The following is a 21174-nucleotide window of genomic DNA, read 5'->3' on the forward strand; positions in this document are numbered from 1 at the left end:
GAGCCTGGGGAGTCAGGAGACCCTGAGTATCCCTCCGGCCTGGGTCTGCTCTCTGAAGCAGCATCAAGAGCCACACTCCTGTTCTTCCCCACCTCCTGCCCAAGCCTCAATTCTCAGTCCCCCTGGGCCCCTCCCTGAACCAGATCTAGGCCCCAAAGTGCTCCTGGAGCGAAACTGTCATTGTTGCAGGCCGACTGGAACTCCTGAATCTCAGGATCACCTGTATTCCGGGGCCACAGGGAGGGCAGGGTGCTGAGAGCCTGAGTTGGGTGCCCAGTGGGGAGGGTCCAGGAGCTGTGTCTGTGCTCCTGTGGGAGGCCCTCTGCCCACTCCCATCCAGGCCTAGCCTGCTCTCAGAGCTGGAAGCAAACTGCCCCTCCTCCAGGAAGTTCTCCTGGATTCCACTCTCATCCCCACCTCCAGTGAGGCAGGACTCTCCCTCTCTGTGATTCAGCCCTCCCCATGATTCTAAGAGGAAGACTCCTTCCCAGGGAGGGGGGCCCTTTCCCACATCCCTCCCTCAAACAGCACCAAAGCTGGGCACCTCCCTTCTCTTCTGAAAGTTGATCATTCTCACTTGGAGGGCAGACCCTCTTTCCCTCAGAGAAGGTGCCCTGGGCCATGACCAGCCCTCCACCCCTCTCATGCTTCACTACCACGGGGTCCCACCGGGGCGCAGAGCACATGTACCCACATGGACCTGAATAGAGGTGGGGGTCTGGGTGCCAGGACAGGGGGACCTGCTTCTTCATGTTCTGCCAAAACCTCTGAATTCGATAACATTTTAAAGGGTCGGTTTGGGCACAAAATTGTCCTCATCCTCATTGTAGGCAGTCTCCAAGGACCAGCTGCAGTCTCTCCTTCGGCAGCAGGCTTTCTCTGTCAAAGTCCTGCATCACTGGTCCTTGGGGAAGACTAATTTCACCTCTCATCCTGACACAAGTTTTTTTTTTAATTACAAGTGTAGGAAATCTGGACCCGAGAATCTCTAAAGTTGCTTCCAGATTTAAAATCCCATATCTTTGTGATTATAGTCCATTCAGACTGTCCTCTCTTGATTTTTGTAAAATGAGCATAGAGACTAGAAGGAGCCCTGGTGGTGCAGTGGTTAAGTGCTCAGTTGCCAACCAGAAGGACAGAGGTTAAAATCCACCAGCCTCTCCGTGGGAGAAAGATGTGGCAGTCTGCTTCTGGGAAACCCTATGGGACAGTTCTACTCTGTTCTGTAGGGTCACTGTGAGTCAGAGTTGACTCAGGTGCAATGGGGTACCGGTGTCAGAGCTACTGGCTTCACTTCTGAAGAAGATGGTGAGCTTTTAGACTCTCAGTGCCTTTGGACAAGGAGAACCCCTTCACCCCACACCGTCCCCAGGTCTTTGGGTGGCACAAATGGTCTGCATTGACTACTAACCTAAAGGTTGTCAGTTTGAACCCACTGATCAGCATCTCAAAAGAAAGGCCTGGCAATCTACTTCCGAAAAGATTACAACCAAGCAAACCCTATGGAACACAGCTATACCCTGTAACACATGGAGTTGCCATGAGTCAGAACGGAGTCCATGGCAACAGATTTGGGTTTTTTGTTTGTTTTTAATTCTATACCCAAGTGACTGTGCGTTGTGAAGTAAACTCCAATATGGGGTTGTTCTTGTTTGGTGTTAGGTGCTGTTGAGTCAGCCCCTGACTCATGGTGACCCCTTGCCCACTGGGATGAAATATTACCTGATCCCGCACCATCGCCATGAACAGTCGCAGATTGGATTGTGTGATCCATGGGGTTTTCTTTGGTACATTTTCAGAAGTAGGTTGCCAGGCCTTTCTTCCTAGCCTGGCTTAGTCTGAAATCTCTGCTGAAACGTATTCAGCATCTCCAGTGGCAGATCAGTGGTGGGGGCATAGGAGGTGGATTGGCTAAAAATCAAACCCAGGTCTCCTACATGGAAGGTGAGAATTCTACCACTGAACCAGCACAACCCCCAAGATGGAGTAGTTATAAATATAATAAAATACAAATATAGAGCCTTCATTAAAAACAAACAAAAAAAATGCCCAAAGCTTTCTAGAGCCAAATGGTGGCAACTTTTGGATTGGTTCAGGAATCTCTGAGAAAGCAGCCAGGTTTGCTGGACACCATATGATCCAGAAATTCCACTCCTGGGTAGAGACCTAGAAGACTTGAAATCAGGGACTCAAACAGATGCTTGTACACGAATGTTCATTGCAGTGTTATTCGCAATACTCAAATGGTAGAAACAACCCATGTGTCTACCAGCAAATGAATGGATAAACAAAATATGGTCTAAAGCATACAATGGGATATTATTTATCCATAGAGACAAATGAAGTCCTGATACCTGCCAGAACGTGATGAACCTTGAAAATTTGCCTTGTTTTCAGCCACCAAGTTTGTGGTAATTTGTTACAGCAGCAATTGCAAATTAACGCAGTGACTCTCAAACACATAATGTGAATTTAAAGATTGGGGTAGTTACTGGAATGTCTTAGGTTTTAGGCATTTTTTCCTTTTAGATGAAATGTTCTCTAACTGGTGCTAGAAAGTGTGATCTTTACAAAGAGATCACAAGATTGTCTATGGGATCAGTTGTTTTATTTTCTATTTTAACATATGCAGTTTTGTCACCAGTGTGTATAAATGGACAGGCACTAACATATGTTTGCTGTCAATAAGAATCCAGTCAATGTTGAGCAAATTTTTGTTGAAATCAAATTTGTGCAGGTACAGAGTTTCTACTGGGAGTCATCTTCCTCCTCCATGCTAGTAGCTTGGTTCACTTTCAGAAAGAGGACTCGATGTGATCAATATTCATTTTTAATACATGCATACCTATCGATTCTAGCTTGGCCCATGGTGAGTTAAAGTCTAGCTGTTGGACCTGTTGCAGTAACTCTTCTTTTTTGTTGCTCTTCCCTTCTTTCTCAGCTAGACACAAGCTTAGGTAGGTAACGGTTAGGTAACCGCTCTGGGTCAAGAAATAGTAAAAATAGCAAGACAAACCACAAATCTTCCCCAGGCCTCAGTTTGGATGGCTCTGCCCAACAAGTCAGTATCCATTATAAATTCATTCAACTGATGTGAACATAAAAGCCACTAAACTTGTTTAAGGAGCCCTGGTGGCACAGTGGTTAAAGCGATTGATTGATTACCATAAGGTCAGCAGTTGAAAACCACCAGCATCTCTGAGGGAGAAGGATGTGGTAGTCTGCTTCCATAAAGATTTACAGCCTTGGAAAACCTATGGGGTTGCTCTGAGTCAGAATCAACTTGAAGGCAGTGGATTTTTGACTTGGTTAACTTCCTTGGATTAGACAAATGTGAAGCGACTTATCCTGTATCCTCAATATTCAAATTTGTTATGTAAAGAATTTAGGCAGCAGCAGGCTTTTTTTGGCTGTATGGTGCAGCTGAATACATAGGTCTCTGTAAAGTTCTTCTGCTCTCAAATAGCAGCTCAAAAGATAGCTGGCTCTGCATGAGTGTTGATGTCATTTATGTCATTGGGTTGTTAATGTGAATGTTTTGTCGGTGGATGTTTTGGAGTGTGTGTTTTTACTACAATAAAAAAGAAAGAGAGAGAAAAGAAAGAGCTGAAAGGTCACAGTCCTATATGCAGGTGAAAGCTGGGCAATAAATAAGTAAGACTGAAGAGGAATTGAAGCATCTGAATTACGGTGTTGGCGAAGAATATTGAATATGGCATGGACTGCCAGAGTAATGAACAAATCTGTCTTGGAAGAAGTACAGCCAGAATGCTCCTTAGAAGTGAGGATGGCAAGACTTTTTCTAGTGTACTTTGGACATATTATCTAGAGGGACCAGTCCCTGGAGGAGAACATCATGCTTGGCAGAGGGTCAGCAAAAAAAGGAAGACCCTACAGTTGCTGCAGTAATGGGCTTAAACATAGCAATGATTGTGAGGATGGCACAGGACCAGGCAGTGTTTCATTCTGTTGTCCATAGGTGTCACTCTAGTCAGAACCAACTGGATGGCACATAAGAACACTAACATCCTGGTCCTTGTGAGCCCCTGGTAGACCCCTCTCAATCCTGACCATTTAACCTCTGTCCTCTTTGTTTGTCAATCTCACACTCAGTAGCAGCTTCTACACTTTCATTTTTGTTAGTTGCCATCAAGTCAGCTCCAACTCTTGGCATTCCCACACACGACAGAATGAAATGTTGCGTGGTCCTGCACGATCTTCATGATCATTGGTATTCTCGAGTTCATTGTTGTGGCCGCTGTGAATTTTGACAGCCTTCCATCCTATGGGGTATCTAGCACTATATTGCACAATATTCTGTTGGGATCCATAGGGTTCTCACTGGCTAATTTTCAGATGTAGATCATCAGACCTTTCTTCCTGGTCTCTCTTAGCCTGGAAGCTCCACTGAAACCAGTCCATCATGGGTGGCCCTGCTAGTATTTGAAATACCAGTGGCCTAGCTTCCAGCATCACAGCAACATGCAAGCCACCATAGTACAACAGACTAACAAATGGGTGATTCTTACCCTAGATAATTCCTGCCTGAGTGACCATACATGGATAGTCTCCTAATTCCAGGCCTCAACTCCACTGGAGTCTCTTGAAGGAAGTGTTCCTTTGGGCCCAGTCATATCATTCCCATTTGCCTTCTGAGTTGCATCTCAAAATTAGTCAGTGAAGACCCTGTGGATCAGAACAGAATATTGCCCAATGTAGCGCTGGAAGTTGAGCCCCTAGGTTGGAAAGCACTCATAATACACACTGGTTCTTAAGAGTCGTGGTGCCTTTCAGAGCCTGAGATCAGGGCTGGGTGAGCCTCTCCAGGCTCACTATCGCAGCTCCAGCCATCCCTCCTCCCAGGAGGACTCTCTGGTGTACACCTCTAGGAGAATGCTGGGTTTACTTTTGCTTCTCTGAGATACCCCAGATACACATGAGAAGAGGCAAACATCTTCCAAGGCAAAGAGGAAGTTGATCTCCAACAACCTCCATTTAATCCTTCTGGTATCTGGAACCATCTCCACGGTAGCTGGCTTTACATCCCTTAAATTTGAAGACATGTTGATCTTCGAGGAAGGAATTTATTTCCCCATGGAGCCCTCAAATTGAACTGGCTCCTGAGGACTCAGTAACTTAGAGAGTGGAAGCCACCCAGCCTCCCCACAGACAGACGGAGCCCATCTACCACAATGGCCTTTTGCCTTGAACTCATGGTGGTCATGGGTGTCAGGAGAGTGTGCTAAGTGTAGTGAGGGAATGGATTACACCTCAACATAATGAAAACAAACTTCCTCGCAATGGAGGAAGACTCATTCAACCTGTGATATGTTGATGACACAACCTTGCTTGCTAAAAGTGAAGAGGACTTAAAGTGTTTATAGCTGAAGATCAAGGACCACAGCCTTCAGTATGGATTACATCTCAGCACAGAGAGAACAAAAATCCTCACAACTGGGCCAATAAGCTATAACACGATAAATGGAGAAAAATCTGAAGTTGTCAAGGATTTCAGTTTACTTGGATCCACAATTACCATCCATGGAATCAGCAGTGAAGAAATCAAAGATGTATTGCATTGGGGAAATCTGTTGCAAAAGGCCTCTTTACAACCTTAAAAAGCAGGATGCCCTTTATCACCTCTCTTATTCAACATTGTACTAGAGGTCCTAGCCAGAGCAATTCGGCTAGACAAAGAAATAAAGGGCATACAGATTGGCAAGTTAGAAGTAAAATTCCCTCAGTTTGCAGATGACTTGATCTTATACAGAGAAAACCCTAAGGAATCCTCCAGAAAACTACTGAAACTAATAGAAGAGTTCGGCAGAGTCTCAGGTTGCAAGAGAAACATACAAAAATCACTTGGATTCCTCTACATCAACAAAAAGAACATCGAAGAGGAAATCACCAAATCAATAGCATTCACAGTAGCCCACCAAAAGATAACATACTTAGGAATAAATCTTACCAAAGATGTAAAAGACCTATACAAAGAAAACTACAAAGTACTAGTGCAAGAAACTAAAAGGGACCTACATAAGTGGAAAAACATACCTTGCTCATGGATAGGAAGACTTAACATTGTAAAAATGTCTATTCTACCAAAAGCTATCTATATATACAATGCATTTCCGATCCAAATTCCAATGACATTTTTTAATGTGATGGAGAAACAAAGCACTAACTTCATATGGAAGGGAAAGAAGCCCCAGATAAGTAAAGCATTACTGAAAAAGAAGAAGGAAGTGAGAGGCCTCATTCTACCCGATTTTAGAACATATTATACAGTCACGGTAGTCAAAATAGCCTGGTTCTGGAACAACAACAGGCACATAGACCAATGGAACAGAATTGAGAACCCAGATATAAATCCATCCACATATGAGCAGCTGATATTTGACAAAGGCCCAGTGTCAGTTAATTGGGGAAAAGATAGTCTTTTTAAGAAATGGTGCTGGCATAACTGGATATTCATTTGCAAAAAAATGAAACAGGACCCATACCTCACACCATGCACAAAAACTAACTCCAAGTGGATCAAAGACCTAAACTTAAAGACTAGAACAATAAAGATCATGGAAGAAAAAATAGGGACAACTTTAGGAGCCCTAATACAAGGCATAAAGAGAATACAAAACATTACTAAAAAGGGCAAAGAGAAACCAGATAACTGGGAGCTCCTAAAAATCAAACACCTATGCTCATCTAAAGATTTCACCAAAAGAGTACAAAGACCACCTACAGATTGGGAAAATATTTTCAGCTATGACATCTCCGACCAGCGCCTAATCTCTAAAATCCATATGATTCTGTTAAAACTCAACCACAAAAAGACAAACAACCCAATCAAAAAGTGGGCAAAGGATATGAACACGCACTTCACTAAAGAAGATATTCAGGCAGCTAAAAGATACATGAGAAAAAGCTCTCTATCATTAGCCACTAGAGAAATGCAAATTAAAACTACGACGAGATTCCATCTCACTCCAACAAGGCTGCCATTAATATAAAAAACACAAAATAATAAATGTTGGAGAGGCTGTGGAGAGATTGGAACTCTTATACACTGCTGGTGGGAATGTAAAATGGTACAACCACTTTGGAAATCTATCTGGCATTTCCTTAAAAAGTTAGAAAAAGAACTACCATACAACCCAGAAATCCCACTCCTCGGAATATATCCTAGAGAAATAAGAGCCTTTACACGAACAGATATATGCATACCCATGTTTATTGCAGCACTGTTTACAATAGCAAAAAGATGGAAGCAAACAAGGTGTCCATCAACAGATGAATGGATAATAAATGATGGTATATTCACACAATGGAATACTACACATCGATAAAGAACAGTGATGAATCTGTGAAACATTTCATAACATGGAGGAACCTGGAAGGCATTATGCTGAGTGAAATTAGTCAGAGGCAAAAGGACAAATATTCTTTAAGACCACTATCATAAGATCTTGAGAAATAGTATAAACTGAGAAGAATACATTCTTTTGTGGTTACGAGAGGGGGAAGGGAGGGAGGGTGGGAGAGGGTTATTTACTGATTAGATAGTAGATAAGAACTACTTTAGGTGAAGGGAAGGATAATACTCAATACAGGGAATGTCAGCTCGACTGGACTGGACCAAAAGCAAAGAAGTTTCCTGGATAAACTGAATGCTTCGAAGGTCAGCGGAGCAAGGGCGGGGGTTTGGGGACTATGGCTGAAGGGGACTTCTAAGTCAATTGGTAAAATTAATTCTATTAAGAAAACATTCTGCTTCCCACTTTGAAGTGTGGCGTCTGGGGTCTTAAATGCTAACAAGCGGCCATCTAAGATGCATCAAGTGGTCTCGACCCACCTGGATCAAAGGAGAATGAAGAATACCAAGGTCAGAAGATAATTATTAGCCTAAGAGACAGAAAGAGCCACATGAATTAGAGACTTACATCATCCTGAGACTAGAAGAACTAGATGGTGCCCGGCCATAACCGATGACTTCCCTGACAGGGAGCACAACAGAGAACCCCTGAGGGAGCAGAAGAACAGTGGGATGCAGACCCCAAATTCTCATAAAAAGACCAGCATTAATGGTCTGACTGAGACTAGAAGAATCCCGGCGGTCATGGTCCCCAAACCTTCTACTGGCCCAGGACAGGAACCATTCCACAAGACAACTCATCAGACATGGAATGGACTGGACAACGGATTGGAGAGAGATGCTGATGAAGAGTGAGCTACTTGTATCGGGTGGACACTTGAGACTCTGTTGGCATCTCCTGTCTGGAGGGGAGATGGGAGGGTAGAGAGGGTTAAAAATGGGCAAAATGGTCACAAAAGGAGAGACTGGAAGGAGGGAATGGGCTGACTCATTAGGGGGAAAGTAAATGGGAGTATGTATTAAGGTGTATATAAGTTTATATATGACAGACTGACTTGATTTGTAAACTTTCACTTAAAGTACAATAAAAATTATTAAAAAAAAAAATCTTAAAAAGCAAAGTTGGCACTTTGAGGACTAAGGTGCACCTGTTGTAAGCCACAGTGTTTTTGATCACCTCATATGTATGTGAGAGCTGTACAATGAATAAAGAAAACTGGAAAATAATTAAGTCCTTTGAATTATGGTGTTGTTTAAGAATATTGAATATAATATAGAGTGCCAGAGAACAAACAAACTTGTCCTGGAAGAAGTAAAGCCAGAATGATCCTTTGAAGCTATTTCATCTCAAGTACTTTGGAAACAGTATCAGGAGAGACCAGTCTCTGCAAAAGGACATCATGCTTGGTAAAGTAGCAGGTCAGCAAAAAAGAGGAAGGCCCTAAATGAAATGGACTGACACAGTGGCCGCACCAATGGCCTGAAACATAGAATGATTTTGAGGATAGCACAGGACTGGGCAGTTTTTTGTTCAGTTTGACATGGGGTTGCTGTGAGACACAACTGACTCGATGGCACCTAACAACAACAGTGAGGGAATTAGGAGGCAATGACAAAATCTCAACTTATAATAATACCAATCTAATAGTTAATTATTTAATAACCTGCTTTCGATGATAAAGTAATAAAGAAGAAAGGTATAATGGTATAAAAGAGCTCATTTTTTGTCTGGCTATCAGTGTTAAAAACTAGTGTTTGGAAGATCACAAAAAAACTTGAAAATGAACTAGAAGGATTTTCTCACTGAAGGATTTGCTTCAAATGAAAATGTCAGCCTCGTTTCTACCTGGAAAAAAAATACATGTTAGAATCTCTCTGTCTTTCCTTTCATTGCCTCTCATCTCACTGGAAAAGTGTGTCTAAGTATTTAAACATTTAGTGTGGGAAAAGGTGTTTTATCTATCATTTCTAAGTGAGTGTGTCTGGGTGGACACCCTGGTAATTCCTAGCTGCTGCCATCACTGGCCAGTTTCTCTGTCATGACTAAGTTCCTCACGGAGTTCAAGATGAGAAAGAAGGCAGGCATTCCAAGTGCAAGCAAGGCCAAGTCCAAGCTCATTTGGGAAATGGATTAAGTTCGTGCTTCTTTGCCCTTTCTGTGCCCACTCTCCAGACCCTTTCCATTCCAGGAGCAAAACTTGCCCTAAAAGAGTCACAGCTCTTTGGAGGTGGAAGGGAACTTTTGAGACTGTGTCATCCAGTCCTTTTCTTTTGTCTTTGTTTTTTTGCATCAAAATCATATGCACAGAGTTTGGTAGTCAAATCGTTGTATACAGTTTGTTGGGAAAAAGAGCAGGTCCCTGTCCACCTCCCCTTCCAACTTACTTCCCCAGGTGCAACACCTTCAACTCTTTTAGCTGATTCTTTTGGTTATTAATTCCACGTCTCCAAATAACAGACTTATAGATAGATGTTGTTATTAGGTGCTGTCGAGTTGATTCCAGCTCATAGTGGCCCCATGTGACAGAGTAAAACTGCCCCACAGGGTTTTCTTGGCTGTAATCTTTACAGAAGCAGATTGCCAGGTCTTTTTCCCGTGGAGCTGCTGGGTGGGTTCACACCTTCAGCCCTTCAGTTATCAGCCAACCGCTTAACCATTGCATAACCCGGGCTCCTTTATAGATAGATGTGTCTTGTTCTTTGGGATCTAGGTCTTAGCTAATGACTTTCCACTGTAGGAGATGAAGATTTAGCTGTCTTTTCCCCACCCCACACCCACCATGGATACATGCAGCCTTGCCCCCCTCCAGCTGCCCACCCTGCCTGTCTCCCAGTATAGTCACATCATGATTGTGGTTAGGTCAATATGGAGTATTTGGTTAAGGCAGTGTGGGCACTGTGATAGACTATGATTGCTTTTCCTTTCCTGGATGACGTTTTGTTTTCCCTGTTTCCTAAATCTTCTATGTGCTTAGTTTTCTTTCTTTAATTGTCCTTTAGATGAAGGTTTACAGAGGAAATTAGTTTCTCATTAAACAATACACATATTGTTTCGTGACACTGGTTGCCAACCCCACGACATGCCAACACTTTCCCTGTCTTGACCTTGGGTTCCCCATTACCAGCTTTCCTGTCCCTCCTGCCTTCTGGTCCTTGCCCCTGGGCTGACGTGAATGTTTAGTGTTGTTCAGTTTTAAGGGCCTGTCTAATCTTTGGCTGAAAGGTGAACCTCAGGAATAACTTCACTACTGAGCTATAAAGGTGTCTGGGGGCCTATGTGCTTAGCTTTTGTTTCATTACTTAGCTAATGGAATCCGAAACTCTCCACCAGTTGTCATAATTGATTCTCAAATAGATTAGATGCATCAGATTGTATTAATTTCATTGTCTCACAGAAGTTTCCCCCAAGGCTTTCTGACCTGCTTTTGTCTGGCCTGGTTACCCTCTAGGGCTTGATGCATGTATGTCAGCTTGGGGTTACCCCTCCATCATTCTAGGAAGTCTAGTCACCTGTTGCCTGTGTTGGTTTGCCTGTCTGTCATACCCCGTATTTTATTCTTTCATGGTTTACTCCCTCATTTTGAGGGAGCACATCCTCCGGTATCTTCCTAAGAGAAGGATTCATTGTAGCAAAAATATTTGATACTTGAATGTCTAAACAAGTCTTTATTCTAACCCTAACAGTTGATTGATAAATTAGCATTGTCCATTTGTAGGATTTGGACCTGTCTGATGGGCTGGTGGAGTCCCTAGGTGGTAAAAATGGTTACCACACTCAACTGCTAACCAAAGGTGGGAGGTTTGAGTCCACCTCAAAAGAAAGGCTTGATATCTATTTCCAAAAAATCCTCCACTAAAAGCCCTGTGGAGCACAATCCTACTCTGATATACATGGGATCATTGAGAGTCAGACTCGACTTGACAGTAATGGTTTCTTTTGTTTTACTAGGCTGATCATTTACTTGACATAAAGTCTGGAGAGCTACGGTCCAGAGTGAGCTCAGCTGCCCATCATTGTCAAGATCCTGGCTCTTCCCATTTTTCTGTCCCACCATCTTCCCCTTTGTGGTTTTTGATTCTCTGGTTTTTTGCCTCGTGATCACATTATGGCTGCCACAATGTCAGACAGCACGTCCTTGCTCCAGGGACTCATGCAGGAAGGAAAGAGAAGACCAAAACAAAGAAAAGTTCTCTTTGGCAAGGTTCCATTCTTTGGTTTTGGAGAGCAGAGGGGAGAGCTTCCCCAGTTGTTCCCTCCCCCACCAGCAAAATCCTCTTAATATCTAATGACCAGAAGTGACCACATGACTACCTCAGGCTGCCAAGGAGGGTAGGGAGGGGCCGACCTGCCCTGAGAGTGCTGACCTCCACCTGCTGCCTAAACTCAAACTTTGGGGTTCCGTTCGCAGAGGCAGGAGCTCTGGCTGCTGTGTAGGCACCGTTGGTAGGGCCAAGCGCAGCCTGCAAGGAAAAGGCCGGGATGGTTTTTGCTGTATGAACAGATTTCCTGCTTCTCAAGTGATTGTTTAGACTGTTTGAGCTAAACTACCACCCACAAGATCATTGCCCTTCAAACTAAAAGCCTACCTAGTGGGAGCAGGTGTGACACAGAGCATCCTACAGACAAGAGAAAGGTTTGTGCAAATCTTAGAGAAATCTAAGCTTTGTCAGCACACGCATTTTCATTCAGATGTAGAAGGAACTAGGTGTGCTTTTTTGTCTTTTTTTCCCTCCTGTTCAACATTTTACTAATTTTTTTATCATGTATGACATTTGTAATGAAAAAAACACTGATGTTGTTAATTTTTTCTTAATTTGATGTCCTCTTTGGAATGTGGTATGAGATGTCTTCAGAATCTGACCACAGAGCTGGTTTTGTTTTACTACTTAAAAATTAAAACGAGGGCGGGGGCCAAGATGGCGTACTAGGTGGACGCTACCGCAGATCCCTCTTGCAACAAAGACTCGGAAAAACAAGGGAATCGATCACATACATAACAATCTACGAACTCTGAACAACAAGCACAGACTTAGAGACGGAAAACGAACAAATACGGGCAGACAGCGACTGTTTTCAGAACTAGGAGCCAGCGCACCAGGCAGGTGACCTTCGGAGCTCGATCTGGGGCAGAGCCCAGGGGGGCAGACGGCACAGAAAGGGGGCCCACCCCTTCCCCCCCGAACCCATCCCGGGAGGAAGTCTAGCAGGTTGGCGCGGGCGGCGTTTGGGCACAGCCGGAGGGAGAAGCACCCGGGAGGCAGTGACTGATCTGGGAGGGGGGAGAACAGCGTCCCAGCTGGGGTGCCGTCCCGCCGGGAGTCAGGCGAGAAGCCGACGGGGCGCGAGCGGGGGGGTCAACTATATTTCCCTAAAGTGACCCCAGGGCGGGGCCCACACGTTCGTGCGGGAGGACGCACACCCAGTCCGCGCGTGTGGCACGGCACACAAGAGGGAGAAATCCCCGGAAGTGTCTGGTCTCAAAACAGGGAAAGCAGCATCCCAGACGGGGAGCGATTCCGCTGGGATCTGGGCGCGCACGCGCGCGGGCGGGGCATGAGCACGGGGTCCATTTTTATTACCCTGAATTGACCCAGGGGGCGGGACCACCCGGTCATGCGAGTGACGCCCTCCCAGTTTGCGCGAGAGGTGTGGCACACCGGAAGGAGAAGTCCCCGGGAGGAAGTGATTGGTCCCGAAGCGCAGAAAGTAGTGTCCCAGACGGGGTGCCGTCCTGCCGGGGCTTGGGCGCGTGCACGAGCGGGGCGTGAGCACGGAGTCCATTTTTATTGCCCTGAATTGACCCAGGAGGCGGGCCCACCTGGCCGTGCAGGTGACGCCAACCCAGTTCACGCGAGAGGTGTGGCGCTCCGGAAGGAGAAGTCCCCGGGAGGAAGTGACTGGTTCCCGAACGGGGAAAGCAGCGTCTCAACCCGGAAGTCATCCCGCTGGGATTTGGGTGCGCGCACGGGCGGGGCGTGAGCGCGGGGTCCATTTTTATTACCCTGAATTGACCCAGGAGGCGGGCCCACCTGGCCGTGCAGGTGACGCCAACCCAGTTCGCGCGAGAGGTGTGGCGCTCCGGAAGGAGAAGTCCCCGGGAGGAAGTGACTGGTTCCCGAACGGGGAAAGCAGCGTCTCAACCCGGAAGTCATCCCGCTGGGATTTGGGCGCGCGCACAGGCGGGGCGTGACCGCGGGACCTAATTATAATCGCCTGAATAGACCCTGGGGGCGGGCCCACCTGTTCGTGCGGGAAACGCCCACCCAGTGCCCACGAGCGGTGCCACACACCAGAGGAAGTCCCCAGGAGGAAGTGACTGGTTTCCGAGCAAGGAGAGCAGTGTCCTAGCCAGGGACCCATCCAGCCCGGATTTTGGCGAACGGGGGCGGAGCGTGAACGTGGTGTTCAGCTCTATATTCTGTGGTGCTACACTCCTAGCTCTCTGATCCCTCCCCCACCCTCCCCAGGCGACCCCATTAACATCCGAATACCCGGAGCCAGAGAGAGAATTCAGATAGGGATCTGACTGCATTTTTTTAAGCTGACTACTTGGAAAATCTAGTTTCCCAGTGATGGCTCGGAGACAGCAGTCCATATCAAACCACATAAAGAAACAGACCATGACAGCTTCTCCAACCCCCCAAACAAAAGAATCAAAATCTTTCCCAAATGAAGATACAATCCTGGAATTATCAGATACAGAATATAAAAAACTAATTTACAGAATGCTTAAAGATATCACAAATGAAATTAGGATAAATGCAGAAAAAGCCAAGGAACACACTGATAAAACTGTTGAAGAACTCAAAAAGATTATTCAAGAACATAGTGGAAAAATTAACAAGTTGCAAGAATCCATAGAGAGACAGCATGTAGAAATCCAAAAGATTAACAATAAAATTACAGAATTTGACAACGCAATAGAAAGTCAGAGGAGCAGACTCGAGCAATTAGAATGTAGACTGGGACTTCTGGAGGACCAGGGAAACAACACCAACATAGCTGAAAAAAAATCAGATAAAAGAATTAAAAAAAATGAAGAAACCCTAAGAATCATGTGGGACTCTATCAAGAAGGATAACTTGCATGTGATTGGAGTCCCAGAACAGGGAGGGGGGACAGAAAACACAGAGAAAATAGTTGAAGAACTCCTGACACAAAACTTCCCTGACATCATGAAAGAAGAAAGGATATCTATCCAAGATGCTCATCGAACCCCATTTAAGATTGATCCAAAAAGAAAAACACCAAGACATATCATCATCAAACTTGCCAAAACCAAAGACAAACAGAAAATTTTAAAAGCAGCCAGGGAGAAAAGAAAGGTTTCCTTCAAGGCAGAATCAATAAGAATAAGTTCAGACTACTCAGCAGAAACCATGCAGGCAAGAAGGGAATGGGACGACATATACAGAGCACTAAACGAGAAAAACTGCCAACCAAGGATCATATATCCAGCAAAACTCTCACTGAAATATGAAGGAGAAATTAAGATATTTACAGATAAACACAAGTTTAGAGAATTTGCAAAAACTAAACCAAGACTGCAAGAAATGCTAAAGGAGATTGTTTGGCCAGATGACCAATAATATCAGGTACCAGCACAATACAAGGTCACAAAACAGAACGTCCTGATATCAACGCAACGCAAACAGGGAAAGCACAAAAACAAACAAGTTAAGACTAATTCTAAAAAATAAACAAATAAACAAAATAATACACACAACAGGAAATCATGGAAATCAATAGATAAATGATCAAAATAATCAAAAAGAGGGACTAAATATAGGAGGCATTGAACTGCCAGATGGAGAGTGATACAAGGCGAAATAGAAGGATATAAGTTAGGTTTTTACTTAGAAAAATAGGGGTAAATAAAAAGGTAACCACAAAAAGGAATATCAATTCCATAACTAAAGAAAAAAGCCAAGAAAAACGTAACGAGTCAATAAACACAAAGTTAAACATTATGAAAATGAGGATCTCACAAGCTACTAAGAAAAACGTCTCAGCACAAAAAAGCATGTGGAAAAATGAAATGGCCAACAACACACATGAAAAGGCATCAAAATGACAGCACTAAAAACTTACTTATCTATAATTACGCTGAATGTAAATGGACTAAATGCACCAATAAAGAGACAGAGAGTCACGGACTGGATAAAAAAACACGATCCATCTATATGCTGCCTACAAGAGACACACCTTAGACTTAGAGACACAAACTAAAACTCAAAGGATGGAAAAAAATATATCAAGCAAACAATAAGCAAAAAAGAAGAGGAGTAGCAATATTAATTTCTGACAAAATAGACTTTAGACTTAAATCCGCCACAAAGGATAAAGGACACTATATAATGATAAAAGGGACAATTGATCAGGAAGACATAACCATATTAAATATTTACGCACCTAATGACAGGGCTGCAAGATACATAAATCAAATTTTAACAGAATTGAAAAGTGAGATAGACACCTCCACATATATAGTAGGAGACTTCAACACACCACTTTCGGAGAAGGACAGGACATCCAGTAAGAAGCTCAACAGAGACACGGAAGACCTACTTACAACAATCAACCAACTTGACCTCATTGACTTATACAGAACTGTCCACCCAACTGCTGCAAAATATACTTTTTTTTCTAGTGCACATGGAACATTCTCTAGAATAGACCACATATTAGGGCATAAAACAAATCTTTCCAGAATCCAAAACATCAAAATATTACAAAGCATCTTCTCAGACCACAAGGCAATGAAGCTAGAAATCAATAACAGAAAAACTAGGGAAAAGAAATCAAATACTTGGAAAATGAACAATACCCTCCTGAAAAAAGACTGGGTTATAGAAGACATCAAGGAGGGAATAAGGAAATTCTTAGAAAGCAACGAGAATGAAAATACTTCCTATCAAAACCTCTGGGACACAGCAAAAGCAGTGCTCAGAGGCCAATTTTTATCGATAAATGCACACATACAAAAAGAAGAAAGAGCCAAAATCAGAGAACTGTCCTGACAACTTGAACAAATAGAAAGTGAGCAACAAAAGAATCCATCAGGCACCCGAAGAAAACAAATAATAAAAATTAGAGCTGAACTAAATGAATTAGAGAACAGAAAAACAATTGAAAGAATTAACAAAGCCAAAAGCTGGTTCTTTGAAAAAATTAACAAAATTGATAAACCATTGGCTAGACTGACTAAAGAAAAACAGGAAAGGAAACAAATAACCCGAATAAGAAACGAGAAGGACCACATCACAGCAGAACCAAATGAAATCAAAAGAATCATATCAGATTACTACATAAAATTGTACTCTAACAAATTTGAAAACCTAGAAGAAATGGATAAATTCTTGGAACAATACTACTTACCTAAACTAACACATTCAGAAGTAGAACAACTAAATAGACCCATAACAAAAAAAGAGATTGAAACGGTAATCAAAAAACTCCCAACAAAAAAAAGTCCTGGCCCAGATGGCTTCACTGCAGAGTTCTACCAAACCTTCAGAGAAGAATTAACACCATTACTATTGAAGGTATTTCAAAGTATAGAAAAAGACGGAATACTACCCAACTCATTCTATGAAGCTACCATCTCCCTGATACCAAAACCAGGTAAAGACATTACAAAAAAAGAAAATTTTAGACCTATATCCCTCATGAACATAGATGCAAAAATCCTTAACAAAATTCTAGCCAATAGAATCCAACAACATATCAAAAAAATAATTCACCCTGATCAAGTGGGATTTATACCAGGTATGCAAGGCTGGTTTAATATCAGAAAAACCATTAATGTAATCCATCACATAAATAAAACAAAAGACAAAAACCACATGATCTTATCAATTGATGCAGAAAAGGCATTTGACAAAGTCCAACACCCATTTATGATAAAAACTCTCACCAAAATAGGAATTGAAGGAAAATTCCTCAACATAATAAAGGGCATATATGCAAAGCCAACGGCCAATATCACTCTAAATGGAGAGAACCTGAAAGCATTTCCCTTGAGAACGGGAACCAGACAAGGATGCCCTTTATCACCGCTCTTATTCAACATCGTACTTGAAGTCCTAGCCAGGGCAATTAGGCTAGACAAAGAAATAAAGGGTATTCAGATTGGTAAGGAGGAAGTAAAGCTATCACTATTTGCAGATGACATGATCGTATACATGAAAAACCCTAAGAAATCCTCCAGAAAACTACTGAAACTAATAGAAGAGTTTGGAAGAGTCTCAGGATATAAAATAAACATACAAAAATCACTTGGATTCCTCTACATCAACAAAAAGAACACCGAAGAGGAAATAACCAAATCAATACCATTCACAGTAGCCCCCAAGAAGATAAAATACTTAGGAATAAATCTTACCAAGGATGTAAAAGACCTATACAAAGAAAACTATAAAACTCTGCTACAAGAAATTCAAAAGGACACACTTAAATGGATAAACATACCCTGCTCATGGATAGGAAGACTTAACATAGTAAAAATGTCTATTCTACCAAAAGCCATTTATACATACAACGCACTTCCAATCCAAATACCAATGTCATACTTTAAGGGAATAGAGAAAGAAATCACTAATTTCATATGGAAAGGAAAGAACCCCCGGATAAGCAAAACATTACTGAAAAAGAAGAAGAAAGTGGGAGGCCTCACTCTACCTGATTTCAGAACCTATTATATAGCTACAGTAGTCAAAACAGCCTGGTACTGGTACAACAACAGGCACATAGACCAATGGAACAGAATTGAGAATCCAGATATAAATCCATCCATTTATGAGCAGCTGATATTTGACAAAGGACCAGTGTCAGTCAATTGGGGAAATAATAGTCTTTTTAACAAATGGTGCTGGCATACCTGGATATCCATTTGCAAAAGAATGAAACAGGACCCATACCTCACACCATGCACAAAAACTAACTCCAAGTGGATCAAAGACCTAAACATAAAGACTAAAACGATAAAAATCATGGAAGAAAAAGTAGGATCTACCCTAGGAGCCCTAATACAGGGCATAAACAGAATACAAAACATTACCAAAAATGATGAAGAGAAACCAGATAACTGGGAGCTCCTAAAAATCAAACACCTATGCTCATCTAAAGACTTCACCAAAAGAGTAAAAAGACCACCTACAGACTGGGAAAGAATATTCAGCTATGACATCTCAGACCAGCGCCTGATCTCTAAAATCTACATGATTCTGTCAAAACTCAACCACAAAAAGACAAACAACCCAATCAAGAAGTGGGCAAAGGATATGAACACACATTTCACTAAGGAAGATATTCAGGCAGCCAACAGATACATGAGAAAATGCTCCCGATCATTAGCCATTAGAGAAATGCAAATTAAAACTACGATGAGATTCCATCTGACACCACCTAGACTGGCATTAATTCAAAAAACACAAAATAATAAATGTTGGAGAGGCTGCGGAGAGACTGGAACTCTCATACACTGCTGGTGGGATTGTAAAATGGTACAACCACTTTGGAAATCCATCTGGCGTTATCTTAAACAGTTAGAAATAGAACTACCATACAACCCAGAAATCCCACTCCTCGGAATATACCCTAAAAATACAAGACCCTTCACACAAACAGATATATGCACACCCATGTTTATTGCAGCTCTGTTTACAATAGCAAAAAGCTGGAAGCAACCAAGATGTCCATCAACGGACGAATGGGTAAATAAATTGTGGTATATTCACACAATGGAATACTACGCATCGATAAAGAACAGTGACGAATCTCTGAAACATTTCATAACATGGAGGAATCTGGAAGGCATTATGCTGACCGAAATGAGTCAGTTGCAAAAGGACAAATATTGTATAAGACCACTATTATAAGATCTTGAGAAATAGAAAAAACGGAAAAGAACACATACTTTTGTGGTTACAAAGGGGGAAGGGAGGGAGGGAGAGGGCTTTTTATTGATCAATCTGTAGATGGGAACGGCTTTGGGTGAAGGGAAAGACAACACTCAAAACAAGGAAGGTCAGCCTAATTGGACAGGATTAAAAGTAAAGAGGTTTCCGAGATAAAATGAAAGCTTCAAAGGATAGCGAAGCAGGGGCTGGGGTCTGGGGAACTTGGTTTGAGAGGACTTCTAAATCAATGGGCAAAACAATTCTATTATGAAAACACTCTGCATCCCACTTTGAATTGTGGCACCTGGGGTCCTAAATGCCAACAAGCAGCCATCTAAAATACATTAATTGGTCTCAACCCACCGGGAGCAAAGGCAAAGGAAGAATACCAAGGTCACACGACAACTAAGAACCCAAGAGACAGAAAGGGCCACTTGAACCAGAGACCTACAATATCCTGAGACCAGAAGAACTAGTTGGTGCCCGGCCACAATCGGTGTCTGCCCTGTCAGGGAGCACAACAGACAACTCCTGAGGGAGCAGGAGACCAATGGGATGCAGACCCCAAATTCTCATTAAAAGACCACACCTAATGGTATGATTGCGACTAGAGGAATCCCAGAGACAATGCTCCCCAGAACTTCTGATGGCACAGGACAGGAACCATCCCCGAAGACAAATCATCAGGCATGAAAAGGACTGGTCAGTGGGGGGGAGAGAGATACTGATGAAGAGTGAGCTAATTAAATCAGGTGGACACGGGAGAGTGTGTTGGCAACTCTTGACTGGAGGGGGGATGGGAAGATAGAGAGGGAAGATGGCAAAATTGGCACGAAACGAGAGACTGTAAGGGCTGACTCAATAGGGGGAGAGCAAGTGGGAGAAGGGAGTAAGATGTATGTAAACCTACATGTGACAGACTGATTGGAATGGTAAATGTTCACTTGAAGCTTAATAAAAATTAAAAAAAAAAAAAATTAAAACGAAACAGCCATTGTAATGCAGTGTCTCAGGCCACAGATTTTAAAGGGATCACTTTTTTTTTGTTCAAAGAGTATTAGCTTTGGATATTTAGAGATATAATGTCTCATTTCCTCAGAATTTCTGACGGAGCAAATTATTATCTCTATTGTGTTGCAAGGACTATATCGGAAGTTCGTGGAACTGAGTGAAGAAACTAAACATAATCAGTACCCTTGATCAATGCGATCGCTTTGAAAAAGTTGCTTCATAGTATCCCCAGTATTGGCTTGGGAAAAAACAGAATGAGAAAGAAAGAAAACATCAACAATTCATAATCTTTCCTTGAGAGCTTAACATCTTGGATTTGAATAATGCTGTTGGTGTTGGGTGCTGTTGAATCAATTCTGACTCACAGTGACCTCATGTGTCAGAGTAGAAGGTCCCCATAGGTCTTTCTTGGCTGTAATCTTTGCAGAAGAAGGTTGCCAGGCCTTTCTCCTGCAGAGTCGCTGGGAGGGTTTGAACAGCCAACCTTTTGGTTACTAGCCTGGTGCTTAACCACTTCCCCATCAGGACACCTTGGATTCGAATAATAGAAATGAATAATTCCAAACTAATTTTTACACTCTAATAAGGAACTTTTTTTTTTTTCCTGCTCTACGAATTCATTTTCTAAGTATGAAAGTTATATATAGTAAGACCTGAGAAAGCCGGAACTTGTCTAAGGAGGATACCTGTCAGAGAAGGAAAACTCGCATATTTTCCACTAAAACAAGTGATAAAAAAGTGGTAAGACTGCACCCTGTCAAAGGCAGAACAGGTGTGAGACACAGAGAAACAAGGCAGTTCCATCGTGTTGGAGGTTCTAGTCCACTCAGAGGTACCTTGGAAGAAAGGCCTAGCAATCTACTTCCGAAAAATCAGTCACAGAAAACTCT

Source organism: Elephas maximus, chromosome 9 (genome assembly GCF_024166365.1).
Source record: "Elephas maximus indicus isolate mEleMax1 chromosome 9, mEleMax1 primary haplotype, whole genome shotgun sequence".
Taxonomy (NCBI): domain Eukaryota; kingdom Metazoa; phylum Chordata; class Mammalia; order Proboscidea; family Elephantidae; genus Elephas; species Elephas maximus.